Below are 21187 nucleotides of genomic sequence, written 5' to 3'. Positions count from 1 at the left end.
GATATACGCGATTTCACAATGTGTTCCTAGAACAGCTGTGAGCAACTTTTTTACACAACGTTTACAACACATTTGAAGCTCAATATTTCATGGGCTGAAGCGGGGAAGATAGAAAACGTGTGCCCTGTAAAGGCGAAGTCTGTGGCATTAACAGGAAGGGAGAAAAAGTACTTTCTACCCATTTTTAGGTTCAGCGGTAAAATGGCAAGTTTCTATGGAACTGCATCTCGGCTTGTGACTGTGGTTTTCCCGGTCACACAAAAATGCTGAAATTCGACTTATACAGTGTTTTTGCTTATTAAACTTGATGAATTCTCTCCTCTTGACTGTAGAATAGTGTGTAAAGCAAAGCACAATACATTCCTATGTGTAGAAGAAAAGATATACGCGATTTCACAATGTGTTCCTAGAACAGCTGTGAGCAACTTTTTTACACAAAGTTAACAACACATTTGAAGCTCAATATTTCATGGGCTGAAGCGGGGAAGATAGAAAACGTGTGCCCTGTAAAGGCGAAGTCTGTGGCATTAACAGGAAGGGAGAAAAAGTACTTTCTACCCATTTTTAGGTTCAGCGGTAAAATGGCAAGTTTCTATGGAACTGCATCTCGGCTTGTGACTGTGGTTTTCCCGGTCACACAAAAATGCTGAAATTCGACTTATACAGTGTTTTTGCTTATTAAACTTGATGAATTCTCTCCTCTTGACTGTAGAATAGTGTGTAAAGCAAAGCACAATACATTCCTATGTGTTGAAGCAAAGATATACGCGATTTCACAATGTGTTCCTAGAACAGCTGTGAGCAACTTTTTTACACAATGTTAACAACACATTTAAAGCTCAATATTTCATGGGCTGAAGCGGGGAAGATAGAAAACGTGTGCCCTGTAAAGGCGAAGTCTGTGGCATTAACAGGAAGGGAGAAAAAGTACTTTCTACCCATTTTTAGGTTCAGCGGTAAAATGGCAAGTTTCTATGGAACTGCATCTCGGATTGTGACTGTGGTTTTCCCGGTCACACAAAAATGCTGAAATTCGACTTATACAGTGTTTTTGCTAATTAAACTTGATGAATTCTCTCCTCTTGACTGTAGAATGGTGTGTAAAGCAAAGCACAATACATTCCTATGTGTAGAAGCAAAGATATACGCGATTTCACAATGTGTTCCTAGAACAGCTGTGAGCAACTTTTTTACACCACGTTAACAACACATTTGAAGCTCAATATTTCATGGGCTGAAGCGGGGAAGATAGAAAACGTGTGCCCTGTAAAGGCGAAGTCTGTGGCATTAACAGGAAGGGAGAAAAAGTACTTTCTACCCATTTTTAGGTTCAGCGGTAAAATGGCAAGTTTCTATGGAACTGCATCTCGGCTTGTGACTGTGGTTTTCCCGGTCACACAAAAATGCTGAAATTCGACTTATACAGTGTTTTTGCTTATTAAACTTGATGAATTCTCTCCTCTTGACTGTAGAATAGTGTGTAAAGCAAAGCACAATACATTGCTATGTGCAGAAGCAAAAATATACGCGATTTCACAATGTGTTCCTAGAACAGCTGTGAGCAACTTTTTTACACCACGTTAACAACACATTTGAAGCTCAATATTTCATGGGCTGAAGCGGGGAAGATAGAAAACGTGTGCCCTGTAAAGGCGAAGTCTGTGGCATTAACAGGAAGGGAGAAAAAGTACTTTCTACCCATTTTTAGGTTCAGCGGTAAAATGGCAAGTTTCTATGGAACTGCATCTCGGATTGTGACTGTGGTTTTCCCGGTCACACAAAAATGCTGAAATTCGACTTATACAGTGTTTTTGCTAATTAAACTTGATGAATTCTCTCCTCTTGACTGTAGAATGGTGTGTAAAGCAAAGCACAATACATTCCTATGTGTAGAAGCAAAGATATACGCGATTTCACAATGTGTTCCTAGAACAGCTGTGAGCAACTTTTTTACACCACGTTAACAACACATTTGAAGCTCAATATTTCATGGGCTGAAGCGGGGAAGATAGAAAACGTGTGCCCTGTAAAGGCGAAGTCTGTGGCATTAACAGGAAGGGAGAAAAAGTACTTTCTACCCATTTTTAGGTTCAGCGGTAAAATGGCAAGTTTCTATGGAACTGCATCTCGGCTTGTGACTGTGGTTTTCCCGGTCACACAAAAATGCTGAAATTCGACTTATACAGTGTTTTTGCTTATTAAACTTGATGAATTCTCTCCTCTTGACTGTAGAATAGTGTGTAAAGCAAAGCACAATACATTGCTATGTGCAGAAGCAAAAATATACGCGATTTCACAATGTGTTCCTAGAACAGCTGTGAGCAACTTTTTTACACCACGTTAACAACACATTTGAAGCTCAATATTTCATGGGCTGAAGCGGGGAAGATAGAAAACGTGTGCCCTGTAAAGGCGAAGTCTGTGGCATTAACAGGAAGGGAGAAAAAGTACTTTCTACCCATTTTTAGGTTCAGCGGTAAAATGGCAAGTTTCTATGGAACTGCATCTCGGCTTGTGACTGTGGTTTTCCCGGTCACACAAAAATGCTGAAATTCGACTTATACAGTGTTTTTGCTTATTAAACTTGATGAATTCTCTCCTCTTGACTGTAGAATAGTGTGTAAAGCAAAGCACAATACATTGCTATGTGCAGAAGCAAAAATATACGCGATTTCACAATGTGTTCCTAGAACAGCTGTGAGCAACTTTTTTACACCACGTTAACAACACATTTGAAGCTCAATATTTCATGGGCTGAAGCGGGGAAGATAGAAAACGTGTGCCCTGTAAAGGCGAAGTCTGTGGCATTAACAGGAAGGGAGAAAAAGTACTTTCTACCCATTTTTAGGTTCAGCGGTAAAACGGCAAGTTTCTATGGAACTGCATCTCGGCTTGTGACTGTGGTTTTCCCGGTCACACAATAATGCTGAAAATCGACTTATACAGTGTTTTTGCTTATTAAACTTGATGAATTCTCTCCTCTTGACTGTAGAATAGTGTGTAAAGCAAAGCACAATACATTGCTATGTGTAGAAGCAAAGATATACGCGATTTCACAATGTGTTCCTAGAACAGCTGTGAGCAACTTTTTTACACAATGTTAACAACACATTTGAAGCTCAATATTTCATGGGCTGAAGCGGGGAAGATAGAAAACGTATGCCCTGTAAAGGCGAAGTCTGTGGCATTAACAGGAAGGGAGAAAAAGTACTTTCTACCCATTTTTAGGTTCAGCGGTAAAATGGCAAGTTTCTATGGAACTGCATCTCGGATTGTGACTGTGGTTTTCCCGGTCACACAAAAATGCTGAAATTCGACTTATACAGTGTTTTTGCTAATTAAACTTGATGAATTCTCTCCTCTTGACTGTAGAATGGTGTGTAAAGCAAAGCACAATACATTCCTATGTGTAGAAGCAAAGATATACGCGATTTCACAATGTGTTCCTAGAACAGCTGTGAGCAACTTTTTTACACCACGTTAACAACACATTTGAAGCTCAATATTTCATGGGCTGAAGCGGGGAAGATAGAAAACGTGTGCCCTGTAAAGGCGAAGTCTGTGGCATTAACAGGAAGGGAGAAAAAGTACTTTCTACCCATTTTTAGGTTCAGCGGTAAAATGGCAAGTTTCTATGGAACTGCATCTCGGCTTGTGACTGTGGTTTTCCCGGTCACACAAAAATGCTGAAATTCGACTTATACAGTGTTTTTGCTTATTAAACTTGATGAATTCTCTCCTCTTGACTGTAGAATAGTGTGTAAAGCAAAGCACAATACATTGCTATGTGCAGAAGCAAAAATATACGCGATTTCACAATGTGTTCCTAGAACAGCTGTGAGCAACTTTTTTACACCACGTTAACAACACATTTGAAGCTCAATATTTCATGGGCTGAAGCGGGGAAGATAGAAAACGTGTGCCCTGTAAAGGCGAAGTCTGTGGCATTAACAGGAAGGGAGAAAAAGTACTTTCTACCCATTTTTAGGTTCAGCGGTAAAACGGCAAGTTTCTATGGAACTGCATCTCGGCTTGTGACTGTGGTTTTCCCGGTCACACAAAAATGCTGAAATTCGACTTATACAGTGTTTTTGCTTATTAAACTTGATGAATTCTCTCCTCTTGACTGTAGAATAGTGTGTAAAGCAAAGCACAATACATTCCTATGTGTAGAAGCAAAGATATACGCGATTTCACAATGTGTTCCCAAAACAGCTGTGAGCAACTTTTTTACACAACGTTAACAACACATTTGAAGCTCAATATTTCATGGGCTGAAGCGGGGAAGATAGAAAACGTGTGCCCTGTAAAGGCGAAGTCTGTGGCATTAACAGGAAGGGAGAAAAAGTACTTTCTACCCATTTTTAGCATCAGCGGTAAAATGGCAAGTTTCTATGGAACTGCATCTCATCTTGTGACTGTGGTTTTCCCGGTCACACAAAAATGCTGAAATTCGACTTATACAGTGTTTTTGCTTATTAAACTTGATGAATTCTCTCCTCTTGACTGTAGAATAGTGTGTAAAGCAAAGCACAATACATTGCTATGTGTAGAAGCAAAGATATACGCGATTTCACAATGTGTTCCTAGAACAGCTGTGAGCAACTTTTTTACACCACGTTAACAACACATTTGAAGCTCAATATTTCATGGGCTGAAGCGGGGAAGATAGAAAACGTGTGCCCTGTAAAGGCGAAGTCTGTGGCATTAACAGGAAGGGAGAAAAAGTACTTTCTACCCATTTTTAGGTTCAGCGGTAAAATGGCAAGTTTCTATGGAACTGCATCTCGGCTTGTGACTGTGGTTTTCCCGGTCACACAAAAATGCGGAAATTCGACTTATACAGTGTTTTTGCTTATTAAACTTGATGAATTCTCTCCTCTTGACTGTAGAATAGTGTGTAAAGCAAAGCACAATACATTTCTATGTGTAGAAGCAAAGATATACGCGATTTCACAATGTGTTCCAAAAACATCTGTGAGCAACTTTTTTACACAACGTTAACAACACATTTGAAGCTCAATATTTCATGGGCTGAAGCGGGGAAGATAGAAAACGTGTGCCCTGTAAAGGCGAAGTCTGTGGCATTAACAGGAAGGGAGAAAAAGTACTTTCTACCCATTTTTAGGTTCAGCGGTAAAATGGCAAGTTTCTATGGAACTGCATCTCGGCTTGTGACTGTGGTTTTCCCGGTCACACAAAAATGCTGAAATTCGACTTATACAGTGTTTTTGCTTATTAAACTTGATGAATTCTCTCCTCTTGACTGTAGAATAGTGTGTAAAGCAAAGCACAATACATTGCTATGTGTAGAAGCAAAGATATACGCGATTTCACAATGTGTTCCTAGAACAGCTGTGAGCAACTTTTTTACACCACGTTAACAACACATTTGAAGCTCAATATTTCATGGGCTGAAGCGGGGAAGATAGAAAACGTGTGCCCTGTAAAGGCGAAGTCTGTGGCATTAACAGGAAGGGAGAAAAAGTACTTTCTACCCATTTTTAGGTTCAGCGGTAAAATGGCAAGTTTCTATGGAACTGCATCTCGGCTTGTGACTGTGGTTTTCCCGGTCACACAAAAATGCTGAAATTCGACATATACAGTGTTTTTGCTTATTAAACTTGATGAATTCTCTCCTCTTGACTGTAGAATAGTGTGTAAAGCAAAGCACAATACATTCCTATGTGTAGAAGAAAAGATATACGCGATTTCACAATGTGTTCCTAGAACAGCTGTGAGCAACTTTTTTACACAAAGTTAACAACACATTTGAAGCTCAATATTTCATGGGCTGAAGCGGGGAAGATAGAAAACGCTTTGGACTGTCTCCAACCAGCCATAATGTTGTGAGAGTGAAATTATGTCTAAGTCCAGCTTTGGTACATTAGAAGCAACTCTGAAACTTAACCTAAGCGTTTTTCGAAGCTACTTTTTGGCTAACTTCTTATAGGAAGTTCTAGGATCTCTGAAAATGAACGTGCGCGTCTTTCACTCTTCCCGAGGGACTTAGAAGAATTTTGTGATATTTTTTATTAAAATGGTGTATAAGGGTATATATATATAAATATATTTTATGCACTGTATATGAGCTGGCGATTTCTAAGTCTGTGGTTCCGAGAGGGGGTAACCAGGCTCACTAATAAAGGTCAAGCCACTTCAACAGGTCAACAGGAAGGGAGAAAAAGTACTTTCTACCCATTTTTAGGTTCAGCGGTAAAATGGCAAGTTTCTATGGAACTGCATCTCGGCTTGTGACTGTGGTTTTCCCGGTCACACAAAAATGCTGAAATTCGACTTATACAGTGTTTTTGCTTATTAAACTTGATGAATTCTCTCCTCTTGACTGTAGAATAGTGTGTAAAGCAAAGCACAATACATTCCTATGTGTAGAAGCAAAGATATACGCGATTTCACAATGTGTTCCCAAAACAGCTGTGAGCAACTTTTTTACACAACGTTAACAACACATTTGAAGCTCAATATTTCATGGGCTGAAGCGGGGAAGATAGAAAACGTGTGCCCTGTAAAGGCGAAGTCTGTGGCATTAACAGGAAGGGAGAAAAAGTACTTTCTACCCATTTTTAGGTTCAGCGGTAAAATGGCAAGTTTCTATGGAACTGCATCTCGGCTTGTGACTGTGGTTTTCCCGGTCACACAAAAATGCTGAAATTCGACATATACAGTGTTTTTGCTTATTAAACTTGATGAATTCTCTCCTCTTGACTGTAGAATAGTGTGTAAAGCAAAGCACAATACATTGCTATGTGCAGAAGCAAAAATATACGCGATTTCACAATGTGTTCCTAGAACAGCTGTGAGCAACTTTTTTACACCACGTTAACAACACATTTGAAGCTCAATATTTCATGGGCTGAAGCGGGGAAGATAGAAAACGTGTGCCCTGTAAAGGCGAAGTCTGTGGCATTAACAGGAAGGGAGAAAAAGTACTTTCTACCCATTTTTAGGTTCAGCGGTAAAATGGCAAGTTTCTATGGAACTGCATCTCGGCTTGTGACTGTGGTTTTCCCGGTCACACAAAAATGCTGAAATTCGACTTATACAGTGTTTTTGCTTATTAAACTTGATGAATTCTCTCCTCTTGACTGTAGAATAGTGTGTAAAGCAAAGCACAATACATTGCTATGTGCAGAAGCAAAAATATACGCGATTTCACAATGTGTTCCTAGAACAGCTGTGAGCAACTTTTTTACACCACGTTAACAACACATTTGAAGCTCAATATTTCATGGGCTGAAGCGGGGAAGATAGAAAACGTGTGCCCTGTAAAGGCGAAGTCTGTGGCATTAACAGGAAGGGAGAAAAAGTACTTTCTACCCATTTTTAGGTTCAGCGGTAAAACGGCAAGTTTCTATGGAACTGCATCTCGGCTTGTGACTGTGGTTTTCCCGGTCACACAATAATGCTGAAAATCGACTTATACAGTGTTTTTGCTTATTAAACTTGATGAATTCTCTCCTCTTGACTGTAGAATAGTGTGTAAAGCAAAGCACAATACATTGCTATGTGTAGAAGCAAAGATATACGCGATTTCACAATGTGTTCCTAGAACAGCTGTGAGCAACTTTTTTACACAATGTTAACAACACATTTGAAGCTCAATATTTCATGGGCTGAAGCGGGGAAGATAGAAAACGTATGCCCTGTAAAGGCGAAGTCTGTGGCATTAACAGGAAGGGAGAAAAAGTACTTTCTACCCATTTTTAGGTTCAGCGGTAAAATGGCAAGTTTCTATGGAACTGCATCTCGGATTGTGACTGTGGTTTTCCCGGTCACACAAAAATGCTGAAATTCGACTTATACAGTGTTTTTGCTAATTAAACTTGATGAATTCTCTCCTCTTGACTGTAGAATGGTGTGTAAAGCAAAGCACAATACATTCCTATGTGTAGAAGCAAAGATATACGCGATTTCACAATGTGTTCCTAGAACAGCTGTGAGCAACTTTTTTACACCACGTTAACAACACATTTGAAGCTCAATATTTCATGGGCTGAAGCGGGGAAGATAGAAAACGTGTGCCCTGTAAAGGCGAAGTCTGTGGCATTAACAGGAAGGGAGAAAAAGTACTTTCTACCCATTTTTAGGTTCAGCGGTAAAATGGCAAGTTTCTATGGAACTGCATCTCGGCTTGTGACTGTGGTTTTCCCGGTCACACAAAAATGCTGAAATTCGACTTATACAGTGTTTTTGCTTATTAAACTTGATGAATTCTCTCCTCTTGACTGTAGAATAGTGTGTAAAGCAAAGCACAATACATTGCTATGTGCAGAAGCAAAAATATACGCGATTTCACAATGTGTTCCTAGAACAGCTGTGAGCAACTTTTTTACACCACGTTAACAACACATTTGAAGCTCAATATTTCATGGGCTGAAGCGGGGAAGATAGAAAACGTGTGCCCTGTAAAGGCGAAGTCTGTGGCATTAACAGGAAGGGAGAAAAAGTACTTTCTACCCATTTTTAGGTTCAGCGGTAAAACGGCAAGTTTCTATGGAACTGCATCTCGGCTTGTGACTGTGGTTTTCCCGGTCACACAAAAATGCTGAAATTCGACTTATACAGTGTTTTTGCTTATTAAACTTGATGAATTCTCTCCTCTTGACTGTAGAATAGTGTGTAAAGCAAAGCACAATACATTCCTATGTGTAGAAGCAAAGATATACGCGATTTCACAATGTGTTCCCAAAACAGCTGTGAGCAACTTTTTTACACAACGTTAACAACACATTTGAAGCTCAATATTTCATGGGCTGAAGCGGGGAAGATAGAAAACGTGTGCCCTGTAAAGGCGAAGTCTGTGGCATTAACAGGAAGGGAGAAAAAGTACTTTCTACCCATTTTTAGCATCAGCGGTAAAATGGCAAGTTTCTATGGAACTGCATCTCATCTTGTGACTGTGGTTTTCCCGGTCACACAAAAATGCTGAAATTCGACTTATACAGTGTTTTTGCTTATTAAACTTGATGAATTCTCTCCTCTTGACTGTAGAATAGTGTGTAAAGCAAAGCACAATACATTGCTATGTGTAGAAGCAAAGATATACGCGATTTCACAATGTGTTCCTAGAACAGCTGTGAGCAACTTTTTTACACCACGTTAACAACACATTTGAAGCTCAATATTTCATGGGCTGAAGCGGGGAAGATAGAAAACGTGTGCCCTGTAAAGGCGAAGTCTGTGGCATTAACAGGAAGGGAGAAAAAGTACTTTCTACCCATTTTTAGGTTCAGCGGTAAAATGGCAAGTTTCTATGGAACTGCATCTCTGCTTGTGACTGTGGTTTTCCCGGTCACACAAAAATGCTGAAATTCGACTTATACAGTGTTTTTGCTTATTAAACTTGATGAATTCTCTCCTCTTGACTGTAGAATAGTGTGTAAAGCAAAGCACAATACATTTCTATGTGTAGAAGCAAAGATATACGCGATTTCACAATGTGTTCCAAAAACATCTGTGAGCAACTTTTTTACACAACGTTAACAACACATTTGAAGCTCAATATTTCATGGGCTGAAGCGGGGAAGATAGAAAACGTGTGCCCTGTAAAGGCGAAGTCTGTGGCATTAACAGGAAGGGAGAAAAAGTACTTTCTACCCATTTTTAGGTTCAGCGGTAAAATGGCAAGTTTCTATGGAACTGCATCTCGGCTTGTGACTGTGGTTTTCCCGGTCACACAAAAATGCTGAAATTCGACTTATACAGTGTTTTTGCTTATTAAACTTGATGAATTCTCTCCTCTTGACTGTAGAATAGTGTGTAAAGCAAAGCACAATACATTCCTATGTGTAGAAGCAAAGATATACGCGATTTCACAATGTGTTCCCAAAACATCTGTGAGCAACTTTTTTACACAACGTTAACAACACATTTGAAGCTCAATATTTCATGGGCTGAAGCGGGGAAGATAGAAAACGTGTGCCCTGTAAAGGCGAAGTCTGTGGCATTAACACGAAGGGAGAAAAAGTACTTTCTACCCATTTTTAGGTTCAGCGGTAAAATGGCAAGTTTCTATGGAACTGCATCTCGGCTTGTGACTGTGGTTTTCCCGGTCACACAAAAATGCTGAAATTCGACATATACAGTGTTTTTGCTTATTAAACTTGATGAATTCTCTCCTCTTGACTGTAGAATAGTGTGTAAAGCAAAGCACAATACATTGCTATGTGTAGAAGCAAACATATACGCGATTTCACAATGTGTTCCTAGAACAGCTGTGAGCAACTTTTTTACACAATGTTAACAACACATTTGAAGCTCAATATTTCATGGGCTGAAGCGGGGAAGATAGAAAACGTGTGCCCTGTAAAGGCGAAGTCTGTGGCATTAACAGGAAGGGAGAAAAAGTACTTTCTACCCATTTTTAGGTTCCGCGGTAAAATGGCAAGTTCCTATGGAACTGAATCTCGGCTTGTGACTGTGGTTTTCCCGGTCACACAAAAATGCTGAAATTCGACTTATACAGAGTTTTTGCTTATTAAACTTGATGGATTCTCTCCTCTTGACTGTAGAATAGTGTGTAAAGCAAAGCACAATACATTGCTATGTGTAGAAGCAAAGATATACGCGATTTCACAATGTGTTCCTAGAACAGCTGTGAGCAACTTTTTTACACAACGTTAACAACACATTTGAAGCTCAATATTTCATGGGCTGAAGCGGGGAAGATAGAAAACGTGTGCCCTGTAAAGGCGAAGTCTGTGGCATTAACAGGAAGGGAGAAAAAGTACTTTCTACCCATTTTTAGGTTCAGCGGTAAAATGGCAAGTTTCTATGGAACTGCATCTCGTCTTGTGACTGTGGTTTTCCCGGTCACACAAAAATGCTGAAATTCGACTTATACAGTGTTTTTGCTTATTAAACTTGATGAATTCTCTCCTCTTGACTGTAGAATAGTGTGTAAAGCAAAGCACAATACATTCCTATGTGTAGAAGAAAAGATATACGCGATTTCACAATGTGTTCCTAGAACAGCTGTGAGCAACTTTTTTACACAAAGTTAACAACACATTTGAAGCTCAATATTTCATGGGCTGAAGCGGGGAAGATAGAAAACGTGTGCCCTGTAAAGGCGAAGTCTGTGGCATTAACAGGAAGGGAGAAAAAGTACTTTCTACCCATTTTTAGGTTCAGCGGTAAAATGGCAAGTTTCTATGGAACTGCATCTCGGCTTGTGACTGTGGTTTTCCCGGTCACACAAAAATGCTGAAATTCGACTTATACAGTGTTTTTGCTTATTAAACTTGATGAATTCTCTCCTCTTGACTGTAGAATAGTGTGTAAAGCAAAGCACAATACATTCCTATGTGTTGAAGCAAAGATATACGCGATTTCACAATGTGTTCCTAGAACAACTGTGAGCAACTTTTTTACACAATGTTAACAACACATTTGAAGCTCAATATTTCATGGGCTGAAGCGAGGAAGATAGAAAACGTGTGCCCTGTAAAGGCGAAGTCTGTGGCATTAACAGGAAGGGAGAAAAAGTACTTTCTACCCATTTTTGGGTTCAGCGGTAAAATGGCAAGTTTCTATGGAACTGCATCTCGGATTGTGACTGTGGTTTTCCCGGTCACACAAAAATGCTGAAATTCGACTTATACAGTGTTTTTGCTAATTAAACTTGATGAATTCTCTCCTCTTGACTGTAGAATGGTGTGTAAAGCAAAGCACAATACATTCCTATGTGTAGAAGCAAAGATATACGCGATTTCACAATGTGTTCCTAGAACAGCTGTGAGCAACTTTTTTACACCACGTTAACAACACATTTGAAGCTCAATATTTCATGGGCTGAAGCGGGGAAGATAGAAAACGTGTGCCCTGTAAAGGCGAAGTCTGTGGCATTAACAGGAAGGGAGAAAAAGTACTTTCTACCCATTTTTAGGTTCAGCGGTAAAATGGCAAGTTTCTATGGAACTGCATCTCGGCTTGTGACTGTGGTTTTCCCGGTCACACAAAAATGCTGAAATTCGACTTATACAGTGTTTTTGCTTATTAAACTTGATGAATTCTCTCCTCTTGACTGTAGAATAGTGTGTAAAGCAAAGCACAATACATTGCTATGTGCAGAAGCAAAAATATACGCGATTTCACAATGTGTTCCTAGAACAGCTGTGAGCAACTTTTTTACACCACGTTAACAACACATTTGAAGCTCAATATTTCATGGGCTGAAGCGGGGAAGATAGAAAACGTGTGCCCTGTAAAGGCGAAGTCTGTGGCATTAACAGGAAGGGAGAAAAAGTACTTTCTACCCATTTTTAGGTTCAGCGGTAAAATGGCAAGTTTCTATGGAACTGCATCTCGGCTTGTGACTGTGGTTTTCCCGGTCACACAAAAATGCTGAAATTCGACTTATACAGTGTTTTTGCTTATTAAACTTGATGAATTCTCTCCTCTTGACTGTAGAATAGTGTGTAAAGCAAAGCACAATACATTGCTATGTGCAGAAGCAAAAATATACGCGATTTCACAATGTGTTCCTAGAACAGCTGTGAGCAACTTTTTTACACCACGTTAACAACACATTTGAAGCTCAATATTTCATGGGCTGAAGCGGGGAAGATAGAAAACGTGTGCCCTGTAAAGGCGAAGTCTGTGGCATTAACAGGAAGGGAGAAAAAGTACTTTCTACCCATTTTTAGGTTCAGCGGTAAAACGGCAAGTTTCTATGGAACTGCATCTCGGCTTGTGACTGTGGTTTTCCCGGTCACACAAAAATGCTGAAATTCGACTTATACAGTGTTTTTGCTTATTAAACTTGATGAATTCTCTCCTCTTGACTGTAGAATAGTGTGTAAAGCAAAGCACAATACATTCCTATGTGTAGAAGAAAAGATATACGCGATTTCACAATGTGTTCCTAGAACAGCTGTGAGCAACTTTTTTACACAAAGTTAACAACACATTTGAAGCTCAATATTTCATGGGCTGAAGCGGGGAAGATAGAAAACGTGTGCCCTGTAAAGGCGAAGTCTGTGGCATTAACAGGAAGGGAGAAAAAGTACTTTCTACCCATTTTTAGGTTCAGCGGTAAAATGGCAAGTTTCTATGGAACTGCATCTCGGCTTGTGACTGTGGTTTTCCCGGTCACACAAAAATGCTGAAATTCGACTTATACAGTGTTTTTGCTTATTAAACTTGATGAATTCTCTCCTCTTGACTGTAGAATAGTGTGTAAAGCAAAGCACAATACATTGCTATGTGCAGAAGCAAAAATATACGCGATTTCACAATGTGTTCCTAGAACAGCTGTGAGCAACTTTTTTACACCACGTTAACAACACATTTGAAGCTCAATATTTCATGGGCTGAAGCGGGGAAGATAGAAAACGTGTGCCCTGTAAAGGCGAAGTCTGTGGCATTAACAGGAAGGGAGAAAAAGTACTTTCTACCCATTTTTAGGTTCAGCGGTAAAATGGCAAGTTTCTATGGAACTGCATCTCGGCTTGTGACTGTGGTTTTCCCGGTCACACAAAAATGCTGAAATTCGACTTATACAGTGTTTTTGCTTATTAAACTTGATGAATTCTCTCCTCTTGACTGTAGAATAGTGTGTAAAGCAAAGCACAATACATTGCTATGTGCAGAAGCAAAAATATACGCGATTTCACAATGTGTTCCTAGAACAGCTGTGAGCAACTTTTTTACACCACGTTAACAACACATTTGAAGCTCAATATTTCATGGGCTGAAGCGGGGAAGATAGAAAACGTGTGCCCTGTAAAGGCGAAGTCTGTGGCATTAACAGGAAGGGAGAAAAAGTACTTTCTACCCATTTTTAGGTTCAGCGGTAAAACGGCAAGTTTCTATGGAACTGCATCTCGGCTTGTGACTGTGGTTTTCCCGGTCACACAAAAATGCTGAAATTCGACTTATACAGTGTTTTTGCTTATTAAACTTGATGAATTCTCTCCTCTTGACTGTAGAATAGTGTGTAAAGCAAAGCACAATACATTCCTATGTGTAGAAGCAAAGATATACGCGATTTCACAATGTGTTCCCAAAACAGCTGTGAGCAACTTTTTTACACAACGTTAACAACACATTTGAAGCTCAATATTTCATGGGCTGAAGCGGGGAAGATAGAAAACGTGTGCCCTATAAAGGCGAAGTCTGTGGCATTAACAGGAAGGGAGAAAAAGTACTTTCTACCCATTTTTAGGTTCAGCGGTAAAATGGCAAGTTTCTATGGAACTGCATCTCGTCTTGTGACTGTGGTTTTCCCGGTCACACAAAAATGCTGAAATTCGACTTATACAGTGTTTTTGCTTATTAAACTTGATGAATTCTCATCTCTTGACTGTAGAATAGTGTGTAAAGCAAAGCACAATACATTGCTATGTGTAGAAGCAAAGATATACGCGATTTCACAATGTGTTCCTAGAACAGCTGTGAGCAACTTTTTTACACCACGTTAACAACACATTTGAAGCTCAATATTTCATGGGCTGAAGCGGGGAAGATAGAAAACGTGTGCCCTGTAAAGGCGAAGTCTGTGGCATTAACAGGAAGGGAGAAAAAGTACTTTCTACCCATTTTTAGGTTCAGCGGTAAAATGGCAAGTTTCTATGGAACTGCATCTCGGCTTGTGACTGTGGTTTTCCCGGTCACACAAAAATGCTGAAATTCGACTTATACAGTGTTTTTGCTTATTAAACTTGATAAATTCTCTCCTCTTGACTGTAGAATAGTGTGTAAAGCAAAGCACAATACATTCCTATGTGTAGAAGCAAAGATATACGCGATTTCACAATGTGTTCCTAGAACAGCTGTGAGCAACTTTTTTACACCACGTTAACAACACATTTGAAGCTCAATATTTCATGGGCTGAAGCGGGGAAGATAGAAAACGTGTGCCCTGTAAAGGCGAAGTCTGTGGCATTAACAGGAAGGGAGAAAAAGTACTTTCTACCCATTTTTAGGTTCAGCAGTAAAACGGCAAGTTTCTATGGAACTGCATCTCGGCTTGTGACTGTGGTTTTCCCGGTCACACAAAAATGCTGAAATTCGACTTATACAGTGTTTTTGCTTATTAAACTTGATGAATTCTCTCCTCTTGACTGTAGAATAGTGTGTAAAGCAAAGCACAATACATTTCTATGTGTAGAAGCAAAGATATACGCGATTTCACAATGTGTTCCCAAAACATCTGTGAGCAACTTTTTTACACAACGTTAACAACACATTTGAAGCTCAATATTTCATGGGCTGAAGCGGGGAAGATAGAAAACGTGTGCCCTGTAAAGGCGAAGTCTGTGGCATTAACAGGAAGGGAGAAAAAGTACTTTCTACCCATTTTTAGGTTCAGCGGTAAAATGGCAAGTTTCTATGGAACTGCATCTCGGCTTGTGACTGTGGTTTTCCCGGTCACACAAAAATGCTGAAATTCGACTTATACAGTGTTTTTGCTTATTAAACTTGATGAATTCTCTCCTCTTGACTGTAGAATAGTGTGTAAAGCAAAGCACAATACATTCCTATGTGTAGAAGCAAAGATATACGCGATTTCACAATGTGTTCCTAGAACAGCTGTGAGCAACTTTTTTACACAACGTTAACAACACATTTGAAGCTCAATATTTCATGGGCTGAAGCGGGGAAGATAGAAAACGTGTGCCCTGTAAAGGCGAAGTCTGTGGCATTAACAGGAAGGGAGAAAAAGTACTTTCTACCAATTTTTAGGTTCAGCGGTAAAATGGCAAGTTTCTATGGAACTGCATCTCGGCTTGTGACTGTGGTTTTCCCGGTCACACAATAATGCTGAAAATCGACTTATACAGTGTTTTTGCTTATTAAACTTGATGAATTCTCTCCTCTTGACTGTAGAATAGTGTGTAAAGCAAAGCACAATACATTGCTATGTGTAGAAGCAAAGATATACGCGATTTCACAATGTGTTCCTAGAACAGCTGTGAGCAACTTTTTTACACAATGTTAACAACACATTTGAAGCTCAATATTTCATGGGCTGAAGCGGGGAAGATAGAAAACGTGTGCCCTGTAAAGGCGAAGTCTGTGGCATTAACAGGAAGGGAGAAAAAGTACTTTCTACCCATTTTTAGGTTCAGCGGTAAAATGGCAAGTTTCTATGGAACTGCATCTCGGATTGTGACTGTGGTTTTCCCGGTCACACAAAAATGCTGAAATTCGACTTATACAGTGTTTTTGCTAATTAAACTTGATGAATTCTCTCCTCTTGACTGTAGAATGGTGTGTAAAGCAAAGCACAATACATTCCTATGTGTAGAAGCAAAGATATACGCGATTTCACAATGTGTTCCTAGAACAGCTGTGAGCAACTTTTTTACACCACGTTAACAACACATTTGAAGCTCAATATTTCATGGGCTGAAGCGGGGAAGATAGAAAACGTGTGCCCTGTAAAGGCGAAGTCTGTGGCATTAACAGGAAGGGAGAAAAAGTACTTTCTACCCATTTTTAGGTTCAGCGGTAAAATGGCAAGTTTCTATGGAACTGCATCTCGGCTTGTGACTGTGGTTTTCCCGGTCACACAAAAATGCTGAAATTCGACTTATACAGTGTTTTTGCTTATTAAACTTGATGAATTCTCTCCTCTTGACTGTAGAATAGTGTGTAAAGCAAAGCACAATACATTGCTATGTGCAGAAGCAAAAATATACGCGATTTCACAATGTGTTCCTAGAACAGCTGTGAGCAACTTTTTTACACCACGTTAACAACACATTTGAAGCTCAATATTTCATGGGCTGAAGCGGGGAAGATAGAAAACGTGTGCCCTGTAAAGGCGAAGTCTGTGGCATTAACAGGAAGGGAGAAAAAGTACTTTCTACCCATTTTTAGGTTCAGCGGTAAAACGGCAAGTTTCTATGGAACTGCATCTCGGCTTGTGACTGTGGTTTTCCCGGTCACACAAAAATGCTGAAATTCGACTTATACAGTGTTTTTGCTTATTAAACTTGATGAATTCTCTCCTCTTGACTGTAGAATAGTGTGTAAAGCAAAGCACAATACATTCCTATGTGTAGAAGCAAAGATATACGCGATTTCACAATGTGTTCCCAAAACAGCTGTGAGCAACTTTTTTACACAACGTTAACAACACATTTGAAGCTCAATATTTCATGGGCTGAAGCGGGGAAGATAGAAAACGTGTGCCCTGTAAAGGCGAAGTCTGTGGCATTAACAGGAAGGGAGAAAAAGTACTTTCTACCCATTTTTAGCATCAGCGGTAAAATGGCAAGTTTCTATGGAACTGCATCTCGTCTTGTGACTGTGGTTTTCCCGGTCACACAAAAATGCTGAAATTCGACTTATACAGTGTTTTTGCTTATTAAACTTGATGAATTCTCTCCTCTTGACTGTAGAATAGTGTGTAAAGCAAAGCACAATACATTCCTATGTGTAGAAGCAAAGATATACGCGATTTCACAATGTGTTCCCAAAACAGCTGTGAGCAACTTTTTTACACAACGTTAACAACACATTTGAAGCTCAATATTTCATGGGCTGAAGCGGGGAAGATAGAAAACGTGTGCCCTGTAAAGGCGAAGTCTGTGGCATTAACAGGAAGGGAGAAAAAGTACTTTCTACCCATTTTTAGGTTCAGCGGTAAAATGGCAAGTTTCTATGGAACTGCATCTCGGCTTGTGACTGTGGTTTTCCCGGTCACACAAAAATGCTGAAATTCGACTTATACAGTGTTTTTGCTTATTAAACTTGATGAATTCTCTCCTCTTGACTGTAGAATAGTGTGTAAAGCAAAGCACAATACATTGCTATGTGTAGAAGCAAAGATATACGCGATTTCACAATGTGTTCCTAGAACAGCTGTGAGCAACTTTTTTACACCACGTTAACAACACATTTGAAGCTCAATATTTCATGGGCTGAAGCGGGGAAGATAGAAAACGTGTGCCCTGTAAAGGCGAAGTCTGTGGCATTAACAGGAAGGGAGAAAAAGTACTTTCTACCCATTTTTAGGTTCAGCGGTAAAATGGCAAGTTTCTATGGAACTGCATCTCGGCTTGTGACTGTGGTTTTCCCGGTCACACAAAAATGCTGAAATTCGACTTATACAGTGTTTTTGCTTATTAAACTTGATGAATTCTCTCCTCTTGACTGTAGAATAGTGTGTAAAGCAAAGCACAATACATTTCTATGTGTAGAAGCAAAGATATACGCGATTTCACAATGTGTTCCAAAAACATCTGTGAGCAACTTTTTTACACAACGTTAACAACACATTTGAAGCTCAATATTTCATGGGCTGAAGCGGGGAAGATAGAAAACGTGTGCCCTGTAAAGGCGAAGTCTGTGGCATTAACAGGAAGGGAGAAAAAGTACTTTCTACCCATTTTTAGGTTCAGCGGTAAAATGGCAAGTTTCTATGGAACTGCATCTCGGCTTGTGACTGTGGTTTTCCCGGTCACACAAAAATGCTGAAATTCGACTTATACAGTGTTTTTGCTTATTAAACTTGATGAATTCTCTCCTCTTGACTGTAGAATAGTGTGTAAAGCAAAGCACAATACATTGCTATGTGTAGAAGCAAAGATATACGCGATTTCACAATGTGTTCCTAGAACAGCTGTGAGCAACTTTTTTACACCACGTTAACAACACATTTGAAGCTCAATATTTCATGGGCTGAAGCGGGGAAGATAGAAAACGTGTGCCCTGTAAAGGCGAAGTCTGTGGCATTAACAGGAAGGGAGAAAAAGTACTTTCTACCCATTTTTAGGTTCCGCGGTAAAATGGCAAGTTCCTATGGAACTGAATCTCGGCTTGTGACTGTGGTTTTCCCGGTCACACAAAAATGCTGAAATTCGACTTATACAGAGTTTTTGCTTATTAAACTTGATGGATTCTCTCCTCTTGACTGCAGAATAATGTGTAAAGCAAAGCACAATACATTGCTATGTGTAGAAGCAAAGATATACGCGATTTCACAATGTGTTCCTAGAACAGCTGTGAGCAACTTTTTTACACCACGTTAACAACACATTTGAAGCTCAATATTTCATGGGCTGAAGCGGGGAAGATAGAAAACGCTTTGGACTGTCTCCAACCAGCCATAATGTTGTGAGAGTGAAATTATGTCTAAGTCCAGCTTTGGTACATTAGAAGCAACTCTGAAACTTAACCTAAGCGTTTTTCGAAGCTACTTTTTGGCTAACTTCTTATAGGAAGTTCTAGGATCTCTGAAAATGAACGTGCGCGTCTTTCACTCTTCCCGAGGGACTTAGAAGAATTTTGTGATATTTTTTATTAAATGGTGTATAAGGGTATATATATATAAATATATTTTATGCACTGTATATGAGCTGGCGATTTCTAAGTCTGTGGTTCCGAGAGGGGGTAACCAGGCTCACTAATAAAGGTCAAGCCACTTGGCTGCCAGAATGCCCTGCTTCAGCACAGACCAGAAAGGCATTGTGATAAGCGTATCCCCGGTATAGTCAGGGGTTAATGGGAGTCGTCCCCGTCCCCCCAGTATACGGCCAGAACCATGGACCCGGTACTTGTGGTTCGGACTGTCTCCAAGCAGCCATAATGTTGTGAGAGTGAAATTAAGTCTAAGTCCAGCTTTGGTACATTAGAAGCAACTCTGAAACTTAACCTAAGCGTTTTTCGAAGCTACTTTTTGGCTAACTTCTTATAGGAAGTTCTAGGAGCTCTGAAAATGAACGTGCGCGTCTTTCACTCTTCCCGAGGGACTTAGAAGAATTTTGTGATATTTTTTATTAAATGGTGTATAAGGGTATATATATATAAATATATTTTATGCACTGTATATGAGCTGGCGATTTCTAAGTCTGTGGTTCCGAGAGGGGGTAACCAGGCTCACTAATAAAGGTCAAGCCACTTGGCTGCCAGAATGCCCTGCTTCAGCACAGACCAGAAAGGCATTGTGATAAGCGTATCCCCGGTATAGTCAGGGGTTAATGGGAGTCGTCCCCGTCCCCCCAGTATACGGCCAGAACCATGGACCCGGTACTTGTGGTTCGGACTGTCTCCAACCAGCCATAATGTTGTGAGAGTGAAATTATGTCTAAGTCCAGCTTTGGTACATTAGAAGCAACTCTGAAACTTAACCTAAGCGTTTTTCGAAGCTACTTTTTGGCTAACTTCTTATAGGAAGGTCTAGGAGCTCTGAAAATGAACGTGCGCGTCTTTCACTCTTCCCGAGGGACTTAGAAGAATTTTGTGATATTTTTTATTAAATGGTGTATAAGGGTATATATATAAATATATTTTATGCACTGTATATGAGCTGGCGATTTCTAAGTCTGTGGTTCCGAGAGGGTGTAACCAGGCTCACTAATAAAGGTCAAGCCACTTGGCTGCCAGAATGCCCTGCTTCAGCACAGACCAGAAAGGCATTGTGATAAGCGTATCCCCGGTATAGTCAGGGATTAATGGGAGTCGTCCCCATCCCCCCAGTATACGGCCAGAACCATGGACCCGGTACTTGTGGTTCGGACTCTCTCCAACCAGCCATAATGTTGTGAGAGTGAAATTATGTCTAAGTCCAGCTTTGGTACATTAGAAGCAACTCTGAAACTTAACCTAAGCGTTTTTCGAAGCTACTTTTTGGCTAACTTCTTATAGGAAGGTCTAGGAGCTCTGAAAATGAACGTGCGCGTCTTTCACTCTTCCCTAGGGACTTAGAAGAAATTTGTGATATTTTTTATTAAATGGTGTATAAGGGTATATATATATAAATATATTTTATGCACTGTATATGAGCTGGCGATTTCTAAGTCTGTGGTTCCGAGAGGGGGTAACCAGGCTCACTAATAAAGGTCAAGCCACTTGGCTGCCAGAATGCCCTGCTTCAGCACAGACCAGAAAGGCATTGTGATAAGCGTATCCCCGGTATAGTCAGGGGTTAATGGGAGTCGTCCCCGTCCCCCCAGTATACGGCCAGAACCATGGACCCGGTACTTGTGGTTCGGACTCTCTCCAACCAGCCATAATGTTGTGAGAGTGAAATTATGTCTAAGTCCAGCTTTGGTACATTAGAAGCAACTCTGAAACTTAACCTAAGCGTTTTTCGAAGCTACTTTTTGGCTAACTTCTTATAGGAAGGTCTAGGAGCTCTGAAAATGAACGTGCGCGTCTTTCACTCTTCCCTAGGGACTTAGAAGAAATTTGTGATATTTTTTATTAAAATGGT

This window comes from Ascaphus truei, unplaced genomic scaffold (genome assembly GCF_040206685.1).
Source record: "Ascaphus truei isolate aAscTru1 unplaced genomic scaffold, aAscTru1.hap1 HAP1_SCAFFOLD_120, whole genome shotgun sequence".
Classification (NCBI taxonomy): domain Eukaryota; kingdom Metazoa; phylum Chordata; class Amphibia; order Anura; family Ascaphidae; genus Ascaphus; species Ascaphus truei.
The sequence above is the reverse complement of the archived record's forward strand: the minus strand, read 5'-3'. Positions refer to the sequence as shown.